We start from the raw sequence: 22,227 nt of genomic DNA on the forward strand, positions 1-22,227 counted from the left end.
TTTAGCCTGGGACTAACACCCACTAAAACACTGTTTAGGACACAGAATGGGTAGCATGAACAGTCTTACTTAAAGCCAGAATAAACTTAGAGCAAAAATATTCAGAGTTTTTAATAAATGCAAGTAATGAGACCCCTCAGAATGTCAGGAATTGGGCCTGCCCAGATGTGTTCGTGCAGCCAGGTTATAAGATCTAAATTTAGACAAACGCAACCACAAATGTAAACAATGCGTAGCTAGTGTTTATGGCCTCTCATTTATATATGCCATGACTTTGTCTGAGCACACTGGCCCCATAAAATCAGAGAACTGTTTAGTTTAAATCCCAAAATGTCAATTTGGGTACTGCTGGCTTTTTTTTCTCCACTGGAGGCACTTCATTTTCAGGAGGTGCTGAAAGAGATCTGTTCAAACTTATCCTGTGCTGGGCATCCATGCCAGAGGGATTGACAGCCATGGAAATGGTGACTCTCCTCCTACAACTTCATTGCCCTGAGCAGCTCAAACACCTATTGTGAGTGAGGAGCTCTGTGACTGGGAGGTGCACGTGCAAGCCAGCACCATGCATTCAGAAATCCATATTTTCCATAATTATAAACCTGGCTTATAATGTTCCTGAAGAAACAGATGTTTGCCTTGACTATGGCAGCCCGTATGGAAACTGAGATCTTAGTAAGAGAGGGAAGACTTCATAGGTACAATGAGAGAAAAAAAACAAGGCTCAAAAGAAAGTGAAAGGAAGAACTGAAAAAACCAAAATTATCTATATTGTAAATATTCTAGATTCATTCCTGGAAGAGAAAAAAAGAGGGGGGAAAAAAGCTCTTCTGTAGATAAATGTAAGAAGTGGAAGGCTTTGATTTGATCAGTTACTGGCATAATGCCATAACTGACAAGATTCTTCAATAAGTTAAGATTATCCACCACTAAAATCTTGATATATAGGGTTATTAAGATCTAAAGTCTTGCTGAAACCAAAGGAATTTAGGATCCAATCCTTAATTCAGTTTAGATTTACAAGGTAGGACTCTCTGAAGAGCTGAGAATAAATCCTGCAGACAGGTAGTTCTGGCACTGTTCCAACTCTTATAAAAGCTGTGATGTCTCCCTAAGAGGTCCAGAAAGCTGGGCAGTTTCTGAGTTTGTCTTTTTGGACATACCTACTGTGGGCACAAATGCTCCTGCTTCTCAAACCCCACTGGAAGAACAGCACCTCTTAAAAACAGTCTGGTGATAATAAAAGCTCACCTTAAATGGGGATTTTTGTATAAAGTACAGGAAAGGTTTGAACATTCACAGCTTTTACTGTCTCCTTCCACATGCCCAGTCCACACAGTTCCATGATACACCTCTTCCCACTCGTACAACAAATGGTGCACTCTGTTGCTTAAAACACACGCTCTGTGCACTTGCTCTCATTATGAAATGTTATTGTATTTGGAACTTGACATAATGATGACCATAACTGACCTGTCAGTGTAGATCAGAACAAATCATATTCAGCATGGCAGGTAATTGTGATTAAACCTTGGCCCTATTTCATAATATGAACAAGCATCGCAAGACCTGACTGGGAGGAGTTCTAATATTCAGACCTCCATTTTCAAAAGTACAGAAATTTTGTCAATATAAGACAATGAAAAGAAGACAATTTTAAAAATTAAAGGATTAACATGATGTGTATGCTGCAGGCTGTAGTTTAACCTTTGAGAAGCACAGCTATGTGCAGCATTTTTACATAGGCAAATATGAAATTTTTAAGGTAACTGATGGTAAAGGTGTAACTTCCTTTCAGAGCATCATCCTGTACATTTAAAATCACTGTTGGAGCAAGCTGGTGTTTTCAAGCTGCTCTCTGCCAAAATGCCCAGTGTGTCCTATTATCTACAACAGTATGTGTGCTATTCTTTCCCAAATCAAAGCTGGTTTTCAGAACTGGACACACAGGAGCTAAAACCAGAAGGGAGCAAGGCCTGAATGTGGCCCAGGCAACATTTTCAGTATTTTAAGATCAGAGCATTTTATTCTTTTGGAAGGTGTTTGTTGGTGCTTGTTTTTTGTGCAACATGATATTCGCAGGTATGGCTCAGAAGGTTCCGTCCTCGCACACAGGAGCGAGTGGCTCCACGGCTGCGTGGCTGCGCTAGATATCGATCATGTCTTCTGGGGATACACAGGGGAAGAAAAGGAGGATTTTTCCCTTTTAAATCCGTGTTAGGAATTATGCAGTCCTCCAGTGGAGCCCCTAGCTGGCTGTATGTGCTGCTTTGTTTCCTGTAGGGAGAGGGATATAAAAAGTGCAGATAACGAAACCTAACTAGAAGGGTAGGCCTCTTAAAAGTATTCATTGTCTGGGGAAAGAGGGAGGAAGGAACTCACCTGACCTTGACCACCCAAGCTTTTAACACTCAAAAAGACTTTCAAAGCTTTCTGAGGGAGATTTACAACTGTGAAAGGACGCTGGAATTACACTGCGGCAGAAGGAATATAATTCACCTTGACTCGCTCCCCTCCCCCAAAATCACCCAAGTCACTTCTGCATTTTTAGAAATGTGAATACATGGTTTTGGAAATTGATTGACAGAATCAAAGGAATTCCTGGCTTAACACCCTCACACAGTGTATTCCTCTAAATTTCTAGCTCTTCTCCCACACTGGCTGCCTTTGCTGTGAGAGTTAGCCTCCCTGTCCCAGCTCTCTGCAACAAAAGAAACCCATCACCCAGTGTCTGGGGCTGCTGCAAGTAGCACATTACAGCCATAATAAGTTCCTAAAAGAGCTTACTGATAAATGCAGCTGTTGTGGGCAGGCAGTAGTTCTCAGCCTTCTGGGCTCTTATTATCAGTAGCAGTCCAGTCTGGATGCCTCCTTATTAAACTACTGCAATATCATTGCTGGCTCTATCACCAGAAGTCCAGGCAGGGTCAGGGATCCACTGTGTTGCACACTCAAAATTCACGGTCCCTAAAATTTTGCATGATGTTGTTACTGTGCTAATATGTCCCAACAGCAATAATCAAAAATACCTGCTTCTAGAGGCACTGAGAGAATGACTCCAGATCAAACCCCTGTCCAGACCTCTAAGAGAAACTGTTTTGCTCAATGACTTCTTGAATAATGTGGAATATACAAACAAAGCTCCTGGAATTCTCAGCATCTAAGGCTGCTGCTTCAGTTTTAACTTGCACAAACACAGGGTTGTTCTGCTGGCAAAAAGCAGGTGTTGTTCTCTTCTTATTGTGTTTGAACAGTTTCAGAGTCTTCGGGTTTTTAGTGCCTAAGGGTACAAAACAATTCAGTGCCTCAGAGAATGTATCTCTAATAGTTTCTTCCAGTCAGAGAAGCTGCAAAAGCAGAAGAAAGTTTTCTTTTCCACTCTTCTTTTCGTGCATCAAGAAAATGATTAGAGGCTGGGGCAGCTTGTGGCAGGTGCAGCTCCCAAAGGGCCCTGTGCCACTTATGCTGGTGGTAGGTGATGTGTCAGATAGCACATGGGACTGCTGCGCTGCGCCCCAGCCTGTCTGACACTGTGCTGGCTCCTCTGAATCTGCTTTCAAGTTCTTTACTGAAGGCACAAATAATCATGACAAGCTACAGGAACGTGATCCCTTCTCTCCTTTTTCTCTGCTATGATGTATTATAATGAACATTCTGGGGCAGATCAGTAGAAAGTGCCTGGATGTAAGCCTCTGCACTTAAAATATCAAAATTGCAAGTAGGACTGTGTACACTCAGTTTTGGAAAAAAAATTGTACAGTTTTATTTGCAGACTTTACCGCTTGGATCCCGCTGGATTATTTTATTCATTATGTTTCCTCTTTACAATCAGTATTCATTTCACAAGTCAATAACATATGGGATGTATCAATACGCTCAAGTGAAGATGACACATTCATAACTCATACAGCTGTTTTTTCACACCTGAGAAGGAATATAATGCTCCATATCAGTGCTCATCCACAGCTGTACCACATAAATAAGAAACGTAGATTGTGCGGAAAAAAGAACCAGTGACTTAAAAGAAAACTCAGCTGCCTAACTGCACATTGCTGCACTCTTCGGAAAGCTTGGCATCTATTAAGCCCAGTTGTGAGAAGCTGCTCTTTCAAGATATTAACTCTTTCTCAGGGAACACTGCACTGCTGACTGTGAGCTGTGATAGGAAATGAAACCTGTGGAGCACCAGGAGGAGAAACAGCCATGCCCTAACCAGGGAGCGTCCCTGGGAGCTGTGTTGCATCCCATCAATCTGGAGAATTTTAGACCAGGAGGAAGGGGTTAATGATTTTGCTGCATAGATTTTGCACTTTACTAAAATCGTTTATGTCTTTAAGACCCAGCTGCAGCCCTCTAGATGAACTCAAAAAGCCAAGACCCACAGCCCCCACAGTCTCTCTTCCCAGCGCAAGACAAACCAGCAGCCCCTTCTGACAAATGCCAAAACCTCCCCTTTCTTGCCATCTCTCCTCTTGCTCAGCATTTCCCCCTCATCAGGCAATGCTCAGGCTTGGGAACCTTTGCTGTCCTGACAGCACCCCTCCTGTGTGGCTGTGGCAGCACATCCAGCTGTCCCAGCAGCCCTGTGGTGGCAGCAGCTCTGCTGTGAGCAGGTGGGCACAGAGGGCACAGTGGCCCCAGAACCCAGCCCCTGCCCAGCAGCAGATTTTCAACAATGCTCAGACAGTCTCCCCTTAATATCATCACCTGGTTATTCTGCTTCAGCTTCCTCATGATGGGTATTTGTGGGGGTGAGAGCTTCAGAGCATTCTAAGTATTTTGCTCAAAGTACATGAATGTGTCGAGATTTTTTAAAATGGTTTCAACCCTTTTATTTTTTTATTTGCAGGCACTTGATTTAAAAAAAGATCATCTGTAGAAAGAAAAAAGAAGTCTGTCTTTTAAAATATTTGCCAATTCAGAGACTTTAGCCAAGAAAGAACTAGCCACTGTTTCTCTCAAACCTAGACAGGACCAAAACTGTATGTTCCTGCGTCAATTATGTAAATAAATGCCCTGAGAAGCGCTGGCCTTTGTTGATCATGTTTGTGAACAAATAAAGCAGCAAAAAGACAGCACAGTAATGATCACACTTCTGCAGGAACAGACAGAAGGGAATTGGTATTTCCCAGACAGATTAGCAGGCAGCTGAAATTAACATTTTCCAAACTCTTTTTTTTTGGGTCTAAAAAATAATGGAGGCAAAAATGACTATTAGTAAAATTCATTTACTTAAGGGTTATGAAACTCCTTCCTGTTCCTTGTTCCTGGCTGTCTGCTACAATCTACTGCAAGACTGTGACAGCATTTAGGAGTTTAATGCCCATGGAATAGAAAGTTGTCACAGGTTGATGGGCTCCTGCTGCTAGATAGTGTCCACATCATTAATCATGGACACTTATCTCCTCTGCCTCACAGGAGAGCCACAGTGACACTTGCTCACTGTACAGTGGAGGACACCAAAAACTATCATCTACCAGTGGTAAATTTACCATGAGATTGTGACAAGGACCACAGACAAACACAGACAGCCCAGGAGCACATTTATCACCCTGTGATGAGTACTGCAGCTGACCTCTGGCCTCACCTACAGATCCCTGCTCCCACCTGCAGACCCCACACGACCACTCTGCCCCTGTGCTGGGGGCAGCCTGGTCCCTGACTGCCACTGTGCCAGCACCTCATCTGCAGTCTGAGCTGATGGAACACTGAAAACAACAGACAAGTTTGTGTCTGAATGGAAAGGAACAATTTTCTTTGCATTAAACCCAAAAATGTCCCTTTCTTTTGACACAGAAGAATTTGGTTGGGGGGAAAAAAAAATGCTTTATTTTCCCAAAGACATTTCTGATGTAATTAATTCAAATGAAAAGGAAAGGTTAATTTCATGCTGCAGACAAAAGACAAAAGTGTGTGTACAAGTAAAAAATTAGTTGAACTACTTTGGAAATCCAGTTTAGCTGAAGTTCTAAATAGGACTTGAGTTAACAGGTCCATTTAAAAAATACTATTGTAACTAATGGATTATATAATATTCTAAATGCTGTTAGCATTTTCTTTTCAAGCTGTCCTACACTGTAGGGAGATAGGAGACACTACAGTGTCCAACACTGTAGATAGGCTCTTGATGAAGAGTCAAGTCACTTTGAGATCTGAGAGCTGTGCATAAAAACCAGAGCAAACATCCGAATCACCTTCTACCAACATACCATGAAAAGATGAGAACACACACACACTGTATGAAATTCTGGTTATTTACTGCTAAAACTGGGACAGCAAATACAATATAGTTAAGAAGAAAAAAAATTACCCACTGCTATGACTCATTGAAGGGAAGGTAGATGGCAGTGTATTCTATTACTTGAGATATCTAAATCTGTCTACTTTTACACAAAACAAACATATAAATTTAAAAGAACTACATTTGAGTATGTAAGGAGAATTTTTCCATGGGAGGTTAACTATCACTCCTCAAAGGTTTTTTTTTTATTCAGCCAAATAAGAAATTTTTTTTGCAGGTCCTAATTTTCTGTACGTAGCTGATAATTTACCTTGGACACTTCCCTTTACATGAACCAGGATTTCCGTAAGAGCTGGAAAAGTGCTAATGAAAAAAGACATGATTATAAGCAAACAGCCCTCTTGATATTTGCAGCTCATATCAAAGGGCTGGTCATTGTTTTCTTTAGTTTCTTTGGAGCAGATTTTGCAAAAGTCAGAAACTGTATATTTTGAGACCCAAAGAACATCACATCTGATTATGTAATCTCAAAGGGAATTATACTTTTTAATATTTTCTTCTCAATTACTTTTACTTCTTTGTATGAGCTGTAATGTGTCCCGTAAGTAGAAAAAATAAGCCACTTCTTACTGCTTTTTAAAATTAAAAGAAGATGTTAAAAGAAACAAATAACAAATGGTAATATGTAAAATAATAAGCAAACAAACAAATAAAATGTGCTAGATGCTATTTATCATGTTAGATAACTGTTCAAGCAAATGAAAAGATGAGTACATTGCTAAGGATGAAATACTTTGAAATTATTTTGCTTAGAACTCAGTGTTACAAACACCGGAGGTGGGAGTTTGATCCCAATGTGGCTTAAAATTGATGTAATTTTGCAGAGTTAATTTGGCTTTATTGAGACATAACTGAGGTCAGAACTGTATCTTGATGCTGCTGTGAGTGAATAAAGGATGAATCAATATTAAGTTTGTTCTTTCCACGTTTGTGGTTTTTTGATGGCCTGTAACAATGAGACACCAGTGTGCTACTATTATCCTTCATAATGAAAACTTATCTTGACTCAGACTTTACATTTCAGAACTTCCTTTTGATATTTTCAGATAGTTCCTCTGTAAAGATATGTATACTAATGTCATGTTGAAGGGGAGCAATAAGATACTGTTCTAGCTGAGATGTCGACAAAGCAATTTATTTTTTTCTCAATTTTGCATTCACAAAATTCATATTGCTAGATCTTATTTTAAAAAGGAAGCAAACCCAGCGATACCAGATCACAGAAATAAATGATCCCTTTTCCTTATTTCTGTAAACCACTTAACTATTTGCTATATGACATAAAAACATACAAACCACCCTCAAAAGAAAGATAAAAAGGGAGTGTATGTCCTTAAGTGATGCTGACCTGATCTTTATGATCACTTAGACACAGTGGATATCTTAATCTTTTGTGCCATTGTGTGTCTGTACTAAAGTATTACATAAATAGAAACATGAGTGACCAGAGATGTCTTTTCTATAGCAAAGGTTGAAATACTGGACCAGAAGATAATCATCAATCTTTTGAAAAGTTGTGAATGTGTGATTATGAACACATTTTGAGTATACTGGGAAAATTCCAGGCACTTTCCTGATATTTTCAGTAACTGTAAGATTTCAGATATGTTGGCCTGCTGCAGGTGCACTTGTAGCCTCCCCCTATGCAAACTCAGCCTAATGGGAACACTCTTGCCACAGATTTACTTTGAAAGAAATGCTTTGTACATATCAGCCTATTTTAATGCCAAGCATATTGTAAACCTTTATTAGTGATCATGGGTCAGGGTGGAAATGAAACAGTCAGAGTAGAAAGGAGGAATAGTTGTTCACCCTGAATTTATTTCAGGTTTGTTCATTTTTCCCATGTTTGAGCCTGTCTCTCATCTTGCAAACTCAAATGAAACCTAAAATTAGTGCACATGAATAATTTGGTGTAACCACATACAGTATATGCAAGCAAAGCTCAGGAAGAAAGAATTGCTTGACATGAATTCTCCTGATTTTCTGACAGTTTTTCTGGCCTGATAAAATGTTATATTTGTATATTTGTAGTGCAGTGTTCCAGTAGCATGTGCTCCTATATAATTCCATCCAGTCTCTTACCCTCAAAGAATAGATCTGATGTTTTCTTTCTAATATTTCACTCGAGATATTTAATGTACTTTTAGTTATTTCCAGTGCTTTTAAATATTAAAATGTGGAATATCAGTAAACTGGTACCATCATTTAGGACAATTTGGTTTTTTACTATCTTCTGTGACACTCCTTTGCTCTCGGGTTTAAGACAGGTGGTGAAAGGCAGAAAAGCTGCATTCCTGGAGAAGGAAGAAATGCAAATCTCCATTTCCCCTGGTCCCGTGTGGTATTTCAAACTCTTTATATCGTTAGGAATAAGCTCCCTTCACTGAGTGCTTTGGCTTGGGACTGTGGCAGCAGGAAGCTAGTTCAGTTACTGTCTATTCAATTTTAAAACATATAATTGTGTTTATTTGTTTATGTAATCATGGCCTCTGCTGAGACATGATCTTATGATTTTATAATTTTTTCCAGACTTCTATCAATAAAAATCCCAGAGAATTCAGTGCATCTTACAATGCTCACTTGATTTCAACATCTGAAAATTCACCATTCAAGAAGTCACTACCCTGGGCTGCAGTAACAATTCACAGGAGTTTTCCAGGTCCATTTCAGCACAGGATTGCTTAAATTACCTCTTCACAATGGGTCAAAATAGAATCACTTTCTTAACAGCTACAGCTGTTTCAGGGTACATATGTGAATAAAACTATAGACTTTGGGACTTCCAAAGAGAATTGAGGGAGACACCTGAGAGAATTCAGCGCCTTTTTTATGTCAGTTCTACAGGCACTGAAAACCTCAGTTGTGTGTACTGAAAAACTCATCCTCTGTCCTTTTAGGTACTCACAGCAATAAGAACATTTTGTATTTGTACAATATATGGGTACATACACTTAGTGGTAGGTATGAGGAAGTGTCCTAAAGAGGAACCACATCATGCTGGGTGTATGCAGCCCTCCATAATATCAGTGTTATGTGTTCAAATACTGAAATTTTATCACAGCTTTTCTGTTGTTTTCCAGGGAGAAAAAGCTCACTCACAGTACTCCAACAAATGTTTATCTCAAATAATATTGTTCCTTTAGGAATAAAAATTAATATGAAGCACCAGTAATCTGGAAGTTATTTGTGAAACCCAGTCACATTTGCATTTATTCCTCTGTCAATTGATACAGGGATGTTATGTCACATTTTAAGTTTGCAGATAATTGAGGGAAATAACCACAATAATGAAATTGCTGCTGGATTACATTCTGATAGGTGACAAATCAATTCATTTATGATACTTCCTTTGTCATACTGAGGTATTTTATTGTGCAGAGGAAACCTCTCAAATTAATAAAACTGTTAAATCCATAATGTCCTATGCACCAAATAGCACACCATAGAAAGAGTATCAGTCATTAAAAGAATAAAACTGATAAATGCCAGCACAGGAGATCATTTGGGAAAAGAATCTTGCTTTCAAGAGGATTATGCTGCAACAGTGATACTCCATGGTATGAATACATGCTTATAACATCAGCCTGTATACATTCAGAGCTGTGCACACACACTGATGCTGTGACCTCTGTTATCACTTCTGTGTGTGATTAGTTCTGCTGGCAGGTGCCAATTGCACACTACACAAAAAGAGCCCAGTGAGTCCCAAACAGCTACAACACAATGTTATTTAATAATGTTTCTGTGGTGCTTTTGATTTTTAAATGAAATGTGATTTAATAACAAGAAATAAAGCTGTTATTAGGCTCTTTCTAACATGATTTAGCTCAAATGGGATTTTGTAAAATTGCTAAACTTGCGTAAAAAGGAAAGAGCTTAGAAAGACTTAAAAATTATGTAATAATGGACTTATTCCCACTCCCCCCCTTCCACCACAGCCTATGTACATTTGCAAGACTCATTCATGTTGCACGCTTCAAGAGGTCTTAATGAAACTGTGACCCCAACCACCTTGTCAAAGGTGACCCAGGCAAATTCAGAGTACAAAAAGCCCTACAGAAATGCCCTTCACATTCATGGCCTCTCTTCAGTGATCCTACCACTAACAGTCATTTATTTGGTAACACTTGAACATTTTCTTTCTTTAAGACAGAGAAAAGCAACATGGCACAAAGCAGGCTAGGCTGAAAATTTTAGGGAATTGATATATCCTGAAGAAACTGATTTATGAATTACTGGAAGACTGAAACTGCCTAGCCAATGGGTCAAGGCTAACTTTTAATTAACTATTTAATGCATGTTAATCTTTCTTGCAGTTTGAAGACTTTCAAAGTGCACAAGGCAATAGTGCTAACTAATATTTCAAGGAACAGCTAGTGTGCTCTAAACAGCAACAACAACAAAAAAAAAAAAAAAAGAAGAAAAAGGCTTTAATTATTTTTAATTTTAATTTTAATTTTAAATTTTAAACTTTAATTAAAATTCTTTAATTTCAGATTCCGGATTTTCGAATGTCCCAGTACTCCATGGTGGGGTTTCAGTTTGCCACTTCTTTTTTAACAAAGGAGTGGATGATTGGACAAAGAGAGGACTGAGGAATCCCAAGCCCCACTCAATCCTGGCTGTATTTCACAGTTGAATAAAGGATGAAACTTACTGAAACTTGCTCAGCTTCCAAAAATGTTAATAAAAATGGAAGTTGAGATAGAAATTTCCCAGGATTTCCTGGGCAATCTTCATAGCCATTCTCTCCATTGCTCAGGTAAGCCTGCTCAGATGATTTGCACAAGCAGCCCCTGAAGCCTGGGCTCAGCAGTGGGAATTCTGCTGGCCCAGCCCACTGGGTGAGGGAAGGACCAGCCTCAGCCAGCTCTCCTGCCCCCTTCCCTTTGAGCCCTCAGCAAAGGGTGCCCAGTGTATCCAGAGGGGGAGAGAGGCTCTGTGTGCAGCACTTGAGTCTCCTCTGAGGCTGCAGTTCCTCGATAAAACCATAGCAGGGTCTGTAGGACCAGCACCTATGAACCTTTAAATAGGGGTGGGATTTGTCCTGTTTGCCTTCCAGCTTGTGTGCAACCCCCTATAGTGCAGAGACAGAAATCTGGATGGTGGAGAATCCTACACTTGTTAGAGGATTTTCATGGTCCCTCCTGGATCTTACACTACTTGTCATGTCACAGGTTTGCCTTCCAAGAGCTCATTGAAACTGTCATGGCCTGTTTGACACTGATACATCCCCAAGTCAATGTGCATGAGTAGATAGCAAGAACTGTATTTTTTACCATATGCATAAAATCTCTTAGTACTGGCAAACAGAGAAAAGACAACACATGGATTAATATCCTGAACAGGCCATTAATATTTCCCCCCAAAATGGAAACTTCTGCTACAGCATCAGCAGTTTCACAGTAAGTAAATAACTTGTAGTTTCACAGTGTAAAATGCTTACAGCATTTACCCAGCAATCCCAACAAAAGCCTTTTAGTACATCATGGGCTACCAAAACCAGATCTTTATCAAACACAAAGCATATTCACTAAATAATGGAACATCTGAAAGATGAGAAATTTCTATTTCTTATCAAACTGATGTTCTGTGAATATGTTTCATGAGTTGCCAAAAGAATCTCAGCCTAGCTTAAAAGCAGTAGAGGAATATGTAAACTGCCCTGTGGCACCTCTGTTGGTGCTGCTGGTATGGGAGGCTTGGCTCACTGGGATTCCAGGCACCAATGCCAGCTTGATTTGCACAGATATAACTCTGTTGAATTTTGAAACAGCAGAAGCACATATAATTCACAATGAAATATGATTCTGTTTCCAAGTGGTGCTACAACAATCAAAATACCTTTATTTAGGCATTTTTTAAAAAAATTGTTATTTTAAATGGAAGCAATTTTTTTTCCCCCCATGAGTTTACTCTTAATGAGACAGCAGCAGCAATTGATCTGATTTACTGGAAACTATAGGCACATCTTTTATAAATTCTTCTTGCAAAACCAGTGAGTTAAAAGAATTTAGCGTAGGGAGGTTTTTACCTGCATCACTTGTGTCAGTGATCTGAAAGGAGGTGACAAATAGGCATATAATGAGACACATGGCTTTATACCTGGCAATCTCACACATAAAAAGAATGTCAAGTGTATTTGACAGAATGAAATGAAACTAAAATGTTAGCATTAATTGCTACTCAGTGCTGTATTACCAGCCCCACAATCCAAATCAATTATGAAGATTTGTATCAGTTGTGAGACCAAAAAGATTTTGGAAGCCTGTCAACTCTAGGGTGTCATTACCTAATGATGATATGACTGCTCTGGGTTCTGCTCAGAACAAGGAGAGTCACAACCACCCACTCCCAGGACTGCAACCAAAATGGTACAAATGGAGTATTTTAAAGGAAAGTTGACAGGTGTATGGTTAAACATCAGAGGTTTGAACAAAAAGATGTATTTCCCACATGGAAATACAAACCTCAGATTGCTTATGGGACTACACCCCACCCTGCCCATCCAAGTTAAATGAGAATTACTTCTGTGCTCTGTTCCAGAAGCCATGACATTTTTTTGATTAGTAAAATTAAAACACTGATGCACTGAAAAATTATAGACTTCTTTTTCTTAATAGTAGATACATTTCGGTACCTCAAAGAAACAGTCACACAATGACTTATCAAAGTTTGCTGTGTTGGTGAATTAGTCAAGGAATTAACTCCCCAGTGGTGACAGCAGAGATGATAAAACCTTACAGCAAAGCACTGTTAGATGATGAGTACTTCTTTGTCACTGGGAAAAAAGAAATCCATCTAGAAGAAATGGCTTGGGACTTTTGTCACTTCATTCCATCAGTGAGATCAAATAGATGTTGATTTAGGTAACAAGAAGAAATTTCATGTTAAGGAAGGGCAAGTGGATGTGACTCTTTCCATAGGCCTTCCCACTGTGCTTGCAGAAATATACAGAGGACTATAGTCAATGTTCTGCCTTTATAAAAAAAAACAACATAAAAAAGCTTCCTCCATTTTCAAGGGAACAAATTACTCTCCCTTTGGAAGTAGAAAATACACAAGACTGTCTAGGAGGTGTTGCCTCCACCTTTGTGGTGGGTGCACAGTGCTTAACACCCCTGCATCCCTTTTGAATTGTTTCATTTGTGAGCAGCCTTTTGCAAATACCGAGGAGAAAATATTAAGCAAAGCAAAATATTTCTGCAAAGCAAATCTGCAGAGTGGAAGAAAGATAAAAGCAGAGTTACCCAGAGGCCCAGCAGCCTCTGTCTCTCAGGGTTTCTCTTCCCACTGAGCTGAGCTGTGGTGGAATAGCAGCACAGACAGTTGTCACTCCTGTGTTGGGTATTGGCCTGATGCACCAAACATCTACTCTGAAACTGCCCAGTGTTAAATGCAAATAACTGGCTAATTCACACAACCCCAAGTCCTCCTAAGAATAACACACCTGCATCCACAGGAGAAGGAAAAGGAGAAGAACCTGTCAATGAAGCATGACTTCCAGTTCCAGTGGGTTTTGCTTCTTGATTTGTTGTTTGGTTTGTTTTATATTTTTATTTTTGTTTTGTTTTGTTTTTTTTTTAAATTCAGATTGAACTATCCGAGTCTAAATAAGTCCCATCTTGTGAACACATTTAAGCTAACCCTATCTGTCCCAGATCTATGCTCCATAAAAAAGAAACAAGCAGTGCCAAATGAGTAAAGCCTACAACTGGGTGAAAACATCCATTAGAGAAAGATTCTAATTTTAGAAATAGGTAGTTTAAGAAAAAGTATATTTAGCTTTTCTTCAAGAACATTAAAGAATACATTACTCCTTCATGAGGAAATGGCAACTGCCTTGTGTTAGCCAGAGTTTACCAAATAAGGATGCTCTTTGGATGGTGATGAAAATGAAAGTATTAATGTCAAAGCTGAATGAAGCACTGTTTTACCATATTTGATTCTTGCTATAGGAAACAGGCTCTTGATTTGTATCTCGGGACTGGCTCATCAGCACTTGTCCCACCCATCAATTATCAACTTGCAATATTTTACTGATGTTGGCACTACGTGCTGGAAGACAGGAACAGCTCAGGAAAGATCACTGAGTGAGGGAACAGTATCCTTCACGTTCCTTAGCACAGAAGTCCACTGTCTGCTTCATCTCCCTTCACCAGTGTATATAACTGAGGTCAAGGAGATTTAGTACTTTGGAGAATTTTAGTCAGCCAAAGAAACACTAGAGAAGTTAGAGAGAAAATGAAGAGCCATATAACTTATGCTTGGACCGTGTTCAGTGGAAAGAAGGACACGAGCCCATCACATGGAAAAGCTAGGTTAATGTTTATGCATTTTCAGTGGTTTTCCCTCCCATATGTAGGCAGTATAAAGATTACTAACATAAGATTTGATTTTTGTCCCTCCAAGCCTCTAAACAGACTAGCAGTACAAAATGTTGACTGTGGAGGGCTTGTGATGGCTAGGCTCCCACAAACCTTGAGACTTTCAGAAAATTGTTTTTTATTGAGCTACATCAAATCCTGTTTTAGCAAAATTTTCTAGTTTTCCTGACTCCTTTTCTTCTAAACTACAAATTCACCAATCAAAAATAGTTTAAATAGGACATATATAGTAAAACTGATAATAAAAGAATGGGAAAAAAAGACGTAATTCCCTTTTCAATGTCAGGAAAATAAGATACAAATGTGCAGAAATGGAAGTCTTACAGTTATGTCATCCAAACCATATTCTACTCAGTGTATTAGAAACCAAGTGTGAAACCCCAACCTTATTGATTCTAGTAGTCAGGAACACAGAATTATGTTCCAACTAAAAAGACTTTCAAATTTACCAAATCTTCATAATGTTTGTTTTAACTTACATTTCAGAATCACCATTACCAAGCTGATCAGTGCTAACTAGCACTGGTTACCTTTGAAATCTGTCCCATGATCAAGACATGTTTTGGACATGTTAAACAGCGTAACACAGCTGGCTTTCCAGTAAAATTTTCAGTCTACTCCCTGCTCCTCCCTTCCCCCATGCCCAAATTATAATCACTTTTCTGAAATCCATATAAACAGTTAGCAGTGCTCCTGTGGAAGATTTTTAATGGTTAGCATGTAATTTTTTTTGGATTATATCTTATCTTGCACACTTTCAGAGAATAATTCCAGGTGCTTAAAAACAGACTTTAGGAGAATGGCTAAACCCATGTGTCCCACTAACTGTCCTGTGATTATGGGGTATTTTGCTAATCAAGAGCACATTCATTCACGGGTAATACCTTGTTGCAGAATATCTAAAAGAAACTTGTTACACATGGTTAATTTTTTCAGCTAATAAGCACCTATTCTGGTTTCTTCAGTAATTCTTAAAGTCCATGGGGCTCCTTTTTGATTACATCTTTGCATTGAAACCAAACCAAACAAAGCAAGTACACAGAAGTTCCTCAGATTTGGCTACTTCTGCCTGCACTACAAGAGCAGACTCAGGCAGGTTGGACTCTGCCAGCTATCCTGAAGTTTATGGCCTCTCAAGGGCAAATGGTGCACTTCAAGGAATAAGACTTAGAAATGCACTCATCATAGCACTGTGAAACAACAGACTGGAAGGATGGATAAGAATCTTTGCTCTGGCCTTTATTAAGTCACAAAGGCTTAGTAAAACATTACTGGGAGAGCAACTGCATTTATCTTTTCCATTACAGCATTTGAGCCCTGAGCATCTAAGAATCCTATTTTTTGATATCTGCTTAAAAACAGCACTAGTAACTATTGTTAATATTGATAGACAGCATTCATATGTGTAAAGAAATAAGAATTTTACCTTACTTCACACACAAATCCTTTACTGCAATTTTTGATTCTGTAATTTGTAATTGCAACTTCTTGTTGATTCACATGCTCACAGTCTGCTATTTAAGTGTTTTCCACTGCAGTTTTGGGCATCCCTCATACACAGCAGGTGACAAAACTCAGTGCAAACTCACTATTCCAGTGAGACACCAGCAACTCTGGATCCCAGTGGTCCAGCACCCAGCCAAAGATGGGCAGGGCTGGGACCAGTCCTGGTCCACACCAGGGGATGGCTGCTCTGTCCTGGAGCTCTCCTCTGCCTCAGATCACCAGCAAGCATTTCATTCCTTCAAGCACCTGGCTGCTTAAGATATATTCCCTCTGAATTTCATGTCTTGTTTGAAAAGACTACTCAAAATCAATGAGGAAGACAGGCTAGGAAAACAAGTGTAGCCAAGTAATTTCTTAAGCACGGTTATCTTTACACTGAAGAGAACACCAGGGAGTTACTAATCTTTACAAAACAAAAAGGAACCCTGAGACGTGCTGCTTTTCTTTGCAGCCCTTCAGCTGATATATGAGCCCAAAGCCTGGTCAACACTTAAATCCAGACAGACTCCCTCTTGAATTCTCTGCACTGGCTCGCTGTTTTTCTGGCAAGTTGCAGTGGGCCTGTATTCAGCCTAGACAGCATCTTGCCTTAAATACATTTTTAATCCTGTTTTGCCACATAGTCAGCCTACATAATTTGAATCCTGAGTCTGGGGAAGCAACCCAATAGAATAATTACCAGGTCTTTCCAAAACGATGTGTCGGGCCAGGCTGTTACAGTAAAATCAATGTTTAGCATCAGCTCCCAGTCTCCACCCCTCCTTCCCCAGCCTCCAAATCAAGCTAGGTTTTGAATAAAAAGAGGCCCACACAGATTCTCACAGACAGCCAAACAGAGGATTAGAAAGCAGAATTTACAAACCAGACCTGGTTTGATACAATAGATACTGACTAGGATGTATGAGCTTTGCTCAGTGTCCGCACCGACCGCTTCTGGTCATTAAAAGCACCAGTTCCCAGGAGTATTGGTGCCTTTCCTACTCTGACATATTTCAGTGCAGCTCCTGAGATTCTCCCTTCCAAATCTGCCTGTTCTCATTTCAGCAGGATGCAGTATTTATTTACTTCTGGAAGGAAAATTCCTGCTCAAATTGACTGTTGCATCGCATGTCAACAGCATTTCCATTTGATTCCAAGGGGAAGAAATACATACAAAGAAATTCTGTTAGTTCCAGAAAGAGGCCCCAAATTCTTTAGAAAGAGAAATGCTAAAATAAATAACATCCATTAAAATGCCCTTTGCAAAGTGTTTGATCACAACAAAGGCAGATTCAAGAGAAGTTTACCTTTAGGCCAACTAAGTGACAAAATAGGCTGCAAAGTTTTAAGCGATGCCACAGAAAATGGACTGAAGAATGGGTAATGTTGATGTACAATTTATTCAGCAATCTTATCCTATTAACTTTGAAATAATGGGTTTGCACATAAACAGGACTTTACTGCTTCAGACCATATTTCTTTGTGGATTAAAGTACCTACTACGTGGCCTATAATTTGAAGTACTGCTCAAACGCAGGCACAATCTCAAAAAGCCTACCAACAACATTTTTGCCTTTTTTATTTCTTCCCAAATGAGCCTACAGTTTTTTCATCAGCTCTGTTCTCAGTATTTATCCAGTTCTTGGTTGAATTCTTTGGCACCTCCCATAAACAAAAAGAAAAAAGGTGAAACTCAAGATTGCTGCTGTATCTCCACTGCTGCTTTTAACATCTATGTTTCAGAACAGTGATGGTTAGAATAAGCACACAGTGCAGCATTATTTTTACTCAACCCACTAATTATATTCTTTAAAGAAATTAGAAATTGCATTTTCTTATAACAACAGCGCTAACATCAATGGTGTAATAATAAAAAATAGCTTCTAGATTAATAAAAAATAGCTTCTAGATCATCATTATAAAAAAAAAAAAGAAGTTTAAAATCCATTGGAAAATGCAAGTAATTTAAAGACTCTTTTGAAAAACAAGAGCTACTCTGGGCAGATCAGCATTGTATTTATTATTGTAACCATGGAAACAATATAAATTCCCATCTGTTAAGGTATTAGTTTGCTGCCTGCAAATGATGAGTATACTGTACTCAATAGGTGAATGAAATAGTTATAATTTCAATGAGTAGCCAGATATGTAATTTTTCTTCTCTGTAAAACACAGAAGAGAGCTGCTGGATGTGATTTAAAGATCTATGAAATGTTTGGAATGAAAGCACAAACCTGGGAAATTTGCCTGGCTCCAGTGCTTTGTGACAAACCAGAAACTTGGACTCTGCCTTTATGAAGGTTCATACTGAGTTTTGAGAACCTGGGGGGAGAGAGGAGAGGGGAAAAAAACCAAACCAAACCAGAAAACCCCAAACAAACAAACAAAAAAAAAAAAAAAAAAAAGAAAAAAATGCAAAAAGGAAAAATAAACCAGGTAGGGGGGAAGCAATAACATTTTTGCCATCACAAGGTAAGTTCAGTCAGTCTGCTCTGCTTGGTTGAGTCCTGCTTCAAGGTCTGGGCTCCTGCAGGGTGTGACTGCAGCAGAAGTGCCTGCTCCAAACTGTTTGAGCTTTCCACATGCTGAGACCTGGAGCAGAGTTTGGGGTTTGAACTCCACAGCTTGATCTGGCTGTAGTGGGCTGCAATGAAACAGTTAAATTCAGCACTACAGAAGCACATTTGATTGTGGAATTCAGGCCTATTTCTGGTTCCAAATTGCAGTCAGAAATTCAGCTATGCGCTTTTTATTGCTCCTTCGTGGGCACACTTTGAAATATGTGGCACCTTCCAGACATTCAAAAAGGTGTAGATTTTGTCTATCTGACAAAGATAGACTGTGTTCATCTGACTCTTTTGTCCTAAGGGAGCCAGAAGCTAAAAGATAAGGAAGCTGACAGAGCTAAAGAAAGAGGGAAGAAAAAAAAGTTTATGACAGTTACTAAATTCTATATAAATCTAAATGTTTCTTTGGCAGATATTCCTGGTAACCTTTGGGATTTTGAAAATAAACTTATTTTAATACAGGTGAAATATGGGAAAAAGGGAGGAATTCAGAAAGAAGCCCAGATCTGTTGTATAATAATCCTTCTGACTCTGTATATCATTATTTTTTATAGTGTGAAATAGTGATACAGGAAGGAAGTTTTCCTGGACACCACTTTTTTATTTGAATGTTTGAAAAGGTTGCTATCCAAGTGATCAACAGCCTAAGCTTTGGAATACAGTATTTTTACTCTAGGGGGAAATCAGTATTGCCAGCAGTGACTCTGAAATTGCCAGAAGATGAAAATATTGTGAATGTCTGAAGAACGCTTGACCAATGACTTTTTTCCTTTTTGTAATATCCGCAATTAAGCTTAATATAAAAAAACTACTTAAATTATACTTTGACATGTTATGCACTGTTGTCTTACAGAGCATTTTTAGTTAAGGAAAATATATTGAATGTCAACAAACACAAAATTAAAAAAATAGTTTAAAAGTAAGAGTGCAAAAATGATACATTTGTTCATATTGTACATTTGTTTACATGTAAAGCTTCTTTTCATGTGTTTTTCAATCAAACAGCCTGACAGTGAAGTCTTGGGATGAAAGCAGGTAGTCCCATGTAAAAATCACAAGTATAGACTTGCAAACTGGAATTGGTTCTGCTTTTTGCATCATAGGAGTTATCAACAGAGATCGGAAGTGACAAATATTTCTGGCAAAAATTTACAACACAGAAAGAAAATGGATTAGTGTTTTGAAACTTAGGAGAGCCTGCACAGCCTGAATCTGTGGAAAAAACTGTAGTAACTAGAATTTGGGATAGTGTGTGGGATGTGAAAAGCCATTTGAATATAAGCATGCATTAAAAATTTAAGGGTTATTAATCTTTTAATTTAAGGATTGTTTGAAAAATCTTCCTGCTTTCTCTTGCTGTGGCTTTTGTCCCTGAGTATATACAGATCTTGGGATTCCAAAAATAGTTGGAGGGAAAGGATTAAAAGGAAAAGGCCAGAGGAGTGCTGAAATACACACCCAGATTTAAAGTTAGAGCAGGACTTAAATTTAGAGGATCCTCTCTGAGCAGGTAACTGAGAGTCATCTACATCAGAACAAGCCAGAGAGTACACCAAGATCCTGCTGGATTTGGCCTCACACATAAGCTATTAGGTTAGACAACATTTGCCTTAAATAATTGTCAAAATTTTCACAGAACATCTTTTTCAGAATTTGTTGAGCATCTATTTGTACATTCTCTGTGAATTCAAATGGCACTCATGTGTTAATGTGCAGTTTAATGTAGAAAGATGCATTTGGGGAGCAGCAGCAGATTTTGTGGGCATATTTAAGAATGTTAATTTGAAAATGTGTGCTATAAACTTTGATAATTTTGGAATACACCCTAGAGAACTCTCAAGTGGCAAACATACAACACCTACTCAAAAAAAGAAAGAAAAATAAAGAGCGCATCAACTCCACTATAGGCAAGCAAGCAGAGCAGAACAGGAAAATTACCAGGAGGAATTTTACAAGACTGAATACCAGAATGCCTTGAAAGCCTTCACTGATCTTCCAGACACGACTGATTTACTGTCTGTGGAAGGACATGCTTATTTAACATAGAGGGAGGTTTTCTTTCCAGTGATGACTGCTACAGTAAACATGAACCCAATACACTTTACATTTTGATTTTCAAGAAGCAGCTGATATTCAGTTTCAGATCAGAGATTGCTGGCTTTGGCACTGAGACATTAGGAAAGGCACAAAACCACCTGCTAGGTTGGGAGCTGCATTTAGCAGCATCTTTCTTGATGGAAATGCAGAGAAAGAGGATCTAAGAATGGCTCCCGTCTCTTTGGAATAAATACTAATGATTCAGTCAAAGAATGACACAGTGAGCTATGAACTATGAGCTAATGGCTACATTAATGTTACAAAGAAAATAATATGTGTCCCAGAATAATCTTGCCATGTTGTACCAGGAGGGCAAATGGGAGACTCAGTGTTTTATATACTTCCTTCACTGAAAAATACTCATGCATTTTAAAAGATGAACAAGCACAAAACTTGTGGTGTCATAGAGATTGAAACAGACAGTCCAAGTAAGTAAAAAAGGTAGAATTAAAATACACAGAGGCTGTTCTGAAAAGTCTTATGTATTCTTCTTAAAATCAGTATACCATCACTGTTTCCCTCTAACTGCAAACTAGAGACCAGATCCAGGTTCATTTGTCACATCAGCAATGTAGACTTGGTGGCCCTTTCAAACCAAATCCAAGACCATTTCTTTTACCATTTCTTTCTTTAAGTACGTGACTGCTGGGTATAAGTAATAGCAACTTCTTTCAAAGTAACTAGAAAGAGAAAATCCCTTCTCAGACTATGAAAAAAAGGATTATAGTGAGTCAAAGGTTTTTTTCTTGACTGCTCTCACCATGTGTTCTAATAATTTTTTAGATTTTATAAAACCCAGCAGTTGTGTCTTAAATATTTGTCCCTAGCAAAATAAATTACTTAGTTTTGTAATAGAAGGACTGGCTAAAAATAATGCCTGCCTTAAACCCAAAATATATTTATAAATCACTAGTATGAAATATCTCTCAGCTGTTTTATAACTTGTAGGAATTATTCCAGGGATTCTTGCTCTTAGAGCAACTGTTTTCTGTGCATAGCTAGATTATTGTTTTAGTAATCTATTTTCTCCTTTTTGCTCCATCAGATGTTACAGGCTGTTCTCATCTTTGGGGTGAGTTTGGCTCTCTGATAAATGTGATATGTAGGTGGTCACCCCTGCTTTCAGCCTTCCTAAGGATCTATTGCATTTTCCTTTCACCTTGCCAATTGGCAAAGAATTTAGAAGTTTTGGTGATCCTGAACTAAGGGGGTGTGTGCAATCTCTATTCAGCTTGCACAGAAGACACAAATAGGCTAACACACCTTCACAGAAAAATAAAACACTGCAAAACCCCCAAAATATTACTTTGCTATCAAAATCAATAGCTAGACTGTTTCTGATTTCACAGCTAGCATAGCTTCTGTTTAAGTCTTTGTATTGCTCACTATT

The sequence above is a fragment of the Parus major genome, chromosome 6 (genome assembly GCF_001522545.3).
Source record: "Parus major isolate Abel chromosome 6, Parus_major1.1, whole genome shotgun sequence".
NCBI classification, from domain to species: Eukaryota; Metazoa; Chordata; class Aves; order Passeriformes; family Paridae; genus Parus; species Parus major.